Source organism: Chanos chanos, chromosome 1 (assembly GCF_902362185.1).
Source record: "Chanos chanos chromosome 1, fChaCha1.1, whole genome shotgun sequence".
Classification (NCBI taxonomy): Eukaryota; Metazoa; Chordata; class Actinopteri; order Gonorynchiformes; family Chanidae; genus Chanos; species Chanos chanos.
Window position 1 is genome coordinate 3,353,370 of NC_044495.1, and position 5,671 is coordinate 3,359,040.

The following is a 5,671-nucleotide window of genomic DNA, read 5'->3' on the forward strand; positions in this document are numbered from 1 at the left end:
CCTGAGCCTAACGCTGAATTTCTCAGGGAATTCTCAGATCTTGTTACTGTAGATAGTGCTGTGATTGTGGGTGACTAACCTTCATATGGAGAATGCAAATGATTCTTTGAGATCTGCATTTGATATTTTTAACTCTGTAGGGATTAAACAAAACGTCATAGGACCTACTCACTGCCATAATCATACCTGGTTTTGTCCTTTTGAATTGAATTTTGAATGTTGATAATTTATCTAGTTTCACACATCATGAAATTCTCAAATCACGACCTAGTTTTGTGTACGTTGTCTTCAGCCAATCATATTCATTCTGGACCTCAATACCGAAACAGTAAGACAATAACAGCAACCATCAAAGACGGCTTCATTAACGACCTTCAGATCTATCCCAACTGCTTTGCATGTCATTAATCTTTAATCTTAATCTTTAATCATTAGGTCCTGCAGAATTGGATGAACTGAATGGGCTTCTTGATACTACTCTGTTTGCCAGTCTGAATGTTGCTGCACCTCTCCGGAAGAACAGGATTAGAGAGAAAATTGTCTGCACCTTGATTCAATGACCACATCCACAAACTTGGATGGATAGACACATAGATAGAAGAAAACAATTTGAAGTATTTTGAATTGCGAGGAAAGACAGCGTGACAAACTATAGGCAGGTTCTGACAGCTATATACAGTCTGCATACATGAGGAGCAGTAACTGAACCACAAAGCCCATTACAGAGCAGTAGTGACGACTTGTTAAATTTCTTCAGTGGAAAAGATGAGGACATTAGGAAGAAAATTGAAAACAGTAAAACTCTAGCTACAGCATCTCAGCCGGGTGACACCAGTATTTCTAAACCCCTGGGACGACTAAATTCCTTCTCTCCTACTGGGTTTGATGAACTTAGAAATATTATTATAAAACCCAGCAACTCATCAGTAAATGGTGATGTGTTTTATACTTTACATTGAGGCTCCCCTTTGCCAGTTATAAATGTTAGTAACTCGTTACTAAATGGTGATGTGTTTTATACTTTACAATAAGGCTCCCTTTTGGCTGTTATAAACGTTCGTAACTAAATATAATGGTCATAAAAATGAGATGAAGCTGACAGTTTAACATGCTCACTGATAAAGGGACAACATAAAGTAAGCTAAGAAACTCGCAAGATCTGAGATTTAACAGAACAGATAGATTTAAAAAAAAATGCAGCAGGAGCATGGTCTTGCCAAATAGTGAGCCATGTATGAAAACTGTGTTATAACTTGTTTATAATTACTTATTAATGATTTATTAAGTGTTTAACACCTAATTAATAACCTCATTTTAAACCATTTATAAGTGTAAACAAATTTCCTTTATTTAAACAGAATTGAAATGGAGCAACAGAAAAAAATAAATTAAAAGAATGAATACTATACTGAATGTCTTTTTAAAATAAAACCCGACAAATAAAACGGAATTCCGGGCAATTAACATAAGTCCCAAATAGAATTTCCATGTAAGGAGAGGAGAACACCGCAAAGAGTCCGAAGGGAAAGGAAGGAAGGTGATTTCTACTCTTCTGGGGAGGAGTATTGTGCGTTAGGGGACAATGCCCGTTTCGTCCTGCACTGGTACCCCACAGGAAAATTAACAGTGGCCAGTGACAAATCTGAAGCCTGTTTCAACTCGTTCACACAGCTGATGCGAAAGGTATACGGTTCTTCTGTTTTGCCTTAGCTTGCATTGTATTCACTCAGCTCCATGCAATCAACTCTCCAGCAAAAGAAGCCTCGGAAGCACGGCCCCCCCAAACACAAACTTCTCGTCCTGCTCTTGTATTTTAAAGAAGAAACCCACTGCAAGCCTTAGAAATATTTTTCTTTCAGAAGTACTTAGTGTGGGATGCATTGGTCTTGTTGCAGGAGATGCATGGGGAGGCAGACAGCGTGTTGCATGCCGGTGTTCTGACGAGTTGTGCTACTTTGTCGAGAAATGCTATCATACCGCGAATCAATAGCACAGTCTAACCCCGCCCCCAAACCTTAACCCTAACTATAACCCAAGATTGTGCTCTAGGTAGCACATAACAATATAGCACAACTCGACAGAACACCCCCTGGTTGTCTGGGCAGTATTGACGGGGAAGGACACTCCGGGGTAAGTTCCCTGGGAAAACAGGTGCCGTCTTTTTCATTTTAGGGGGATTGACAGAGCCTCAGGGAATGAGGTTCATTGGTGAGTCTTAAAAGCTGTCCAATCAGATGAGTCCGATGGAACCTCCTGCGTAAGAGGTATTTCCCAAAGACAAGAAGCTCACGTGACTTTTAAAAGGGCAATCAGAACACGCATAACTGTCCTATTTTCATCGCAGTATACAGTGAGCCCTGCCATGGACTGGCGACCTGTCCAGGGTGTTTTCCCCGCCTTTCGCCCTCTGAGCGCTGGGATAGGCTCCAGCACCCCCCGCGACCCTAATTAGGATAAGCGGCTTAGGTAATGAGTGAGTGAGTATACGGTCAGTAATTCCACTTGATCTTTCACATGATGAAAAGTGGTCTAGCAATCAGTGCAAAACTTTCAGTCACAATGTCCAGTGAGTAATTACTTGTGGTTGTGCACATACCTAATAAATACAGTGATTATCTATAGGGGAGCCTGTAACACTCCACTCACTCAGGGCCAGTGAACCCAGGTGTTTGATACGAGAGCCTGATTTTTCCAACACTGAAGCAAACAGCATATCTATTCTGTAAAGGAAGCATAATGTTATATCCTCTGTTATTGGCAAAAGGTTCATTCAGAATGACAAGCTACCTACCAGTAATGCCATTGTACGCTGAGGCTGCTATTAGCAGATATGGTTTCCAATCAGAGGAGCCCTTTCAAAAAGTCAACCTTTGATCCACACGCTTCACGTGTCTTATAAACAGTACAGCTCTGGTGTGTGCGTCCGGTGCCTTAATACTGGCCCAGATTGGAGGAGGACAAACATTACAATCGTTTGTTCTCGATAGACCTCCTGGGAACTGACAGAGCTCTGGATGAGAATCTCTTGTTCGTGAAGCAGCAATGATCAAGCCATCACTGTAGATGAAACGATTTTTCAGTTCTGACGTTCTCTTTGTTATTTTAATGAAAATGATGACTTAATTAGATTAAGTCTGACATAACTAAACTAAAATGGGATTTAGTGACTAACTGAGTTCAGTCAAAGCATTTGCAGTGTCAAGGCCAAAGCTGGATGTCTTTATGTGGGTGAGTACAAAGACAGATATTTGACTTGAATATAATAAAGAAATATGCTTAAATCGAGACACTGATAAATGTGGATCTGATTAGTATTTATGTATTAGGATTAATAAGTAACGTTGATAAGAGTCATGCATGTAAAAGGAAAATGTTGGTGAATAAACGTAAATGAGCACACATCTTATTTAACATGACCAAAATAGAGAGAGATGGAGAGAGGAAGAATAAAAATGGAAGTTTGTCTTTCATGTTAAATAGTCTAAAATTCCCAGATTAACTTTATCATACATCATATCATATCATATCATATCATATCATATCATATCATATCGATCTATCTATCTATATATATATTTAACTATCTATATATCTATGTATCTAACATATACAGATTTTATATTTTATATTTTTATATAAACCATAATTTCACCAGAAAAAGAAGCATTTATTGAATGTACATTCCTTGAGGGGAGATGTAGTCAGTGTTCCTAATAAGCTTTGCCATCAACAACCAGAGTGTTTTGCATCCCGTGTTGCTTTTTTACAAACGGCGGTGATCATTCGGAGGTCTCCGGCCCCTGTACCACAGATGTAGGAGTGCTCTCACCCCCTTCCCTGGGGCCTTCAGCACACAACAGCGCAGACCAGATTGTAAAGAACTGGCTGAAGCTACTTGTAAGCCCTAAATAAAACTGAGTAAACACACTCAGGATAATAGCTAACCGGGATAAAATGACGTGGTTATGTACACAATAGAGCGTACTGTATAAAATCACAAGGATAAAACAATAGCGTAGTGCCCCTGCCTATATGTCATGCCTGGAAACAACATTTACATCTGTGTGTTTACTCTTTCTCTCTCCCCAGTCAGGAGTCAGTCAGATGTATGTTGAGTTTACAGGATATTAACATTCACTTGGCTTCCATTCAACTGTCAAGAGAATTATCCTTTGATTAATAGGATTTATAACTGCCCACATCAAATATTAATGACAGCTTGCCTTTGACAAGTTAGTAGGGTTTTTCATTATAGAGTTTATTTTCATATTGCCTGTCTTTCGTTCTTCAGGGCTGTGACATGGTAAAATACTAGATATCTCACTCACTCACTCATTCATTATCTAATCCGATTATCCTAATTTGGGTTGCAGGGGGTGCTGGAGCTTATCCCAGCATTCACTGGGCAAAAGACAGGTACTAGACTGTATCAGTTAAATTTTCACTATGCCTGGATGTCGCAGTAGGTGTACTAAAAATGCAGTACTTTAAAATGCACTAGCGGCTTTTTCTTTAATGTAACCCCTAAAGTCCCTCCTGTTTGTAAATGGAGGTTGCCGACCACTTTCGTCTAAAACTTCTTTTCTTTCCGATTGCAGGAACCTTTGACGATGGTCTTATTATTAGGCCTTAGCCTGAATCAACAATGAACATTACTGGAAATACAAGTTCTGACAATTCTTTGGTTCCCGGGGGTTCCAGGATAGGACCTTACATAGCCACCGAGCTGGTCATTGCCTTCATCTCCATCTCAGGGAACATGATGGTCTGCATCACCGTGAGATGCAACAAGAACCTCCACACCGTGACAAACTATTTCCTTGTGTCGCTCGCGGTGGCAGACTTTTTCGTGGGTGCCCTGGCCATCCCATGTGCCATCATTACCGACATGGGAATCCCGCATCACAACCTGCACCTCTGCGTTCTCTTGCTGTCCGTCCTCATCGTGCTAACGCAGAGCTCCGTCTTCAGCCTGCTAGCCATAGCCGTCGAACGCTACATTGCTATCCTGCTTCCTCTCCACTATCAGAGACTCATGAGACCGCTGAACGCTAAAGTCGTCATATTAGTTACTTGGATCCTGGCTTTCCTAATGGGTTCCGTGCCCCTCATGGGCTGGCATAAGAAACCCACGCGGCCCACCCATTGCCATTTTACCTGCGTGGTGGACATGACCTACATGGTTTATTTCAACTTCTTTGGCTGTACGCTAGCGCCCCTGCTGGCGATGTTCTTCATCTACAGTCACATTTTCGTGACCGTGAGGAGACAGGCGCGACGCATAGCAGCGGTGCGAACGGCAGGCGACGCGCCGCAGGCGTCCAAGAAGTCGAACATCGCGCGGCCGGAGGCGAGGAAGGCCACCTCCCTCTTTCTGCTGCTCTTCCTCTTCATGGTGTGCTGGATCCCGCTGCACACGGTGAACTGCGTGACCCTGTTCTGTCCCGAGTGTCGAGTTCCGCAGCTCCTGCAGCTGACCACCATCATCCTCTCTCACGCTAACTCGGCGCTTAACCCTCTGCTTTACGCCTACAGGATGAAATCTTTTCGGCAAACCTTCCGAGGGCTGGTCTTCTGTGAGCGGGTGACCGGGGAGGCGGAGAGTAGCAGAGGGGGCACAGGGACACCGATGTAGATATTAGAGACCCGAAAAAAAAACCTGGTCTAAATC

The 5,671-nt window shown here is 42.3% G+C and overlaps 1 pseudogene; it reads left to right on the forward strand.

Moving 5' to 3' along the window:
• Window positions 1-4,645: 4,645 nt before the first annotated feature.
• Window positions 4,646-5,635, forward strand: LOC115820346 (adenosine receptor A2a pseudogene; annotated as a pseudogene).
• Window positions 5,636-5,671: the final 36 nt, after the last annotated feature.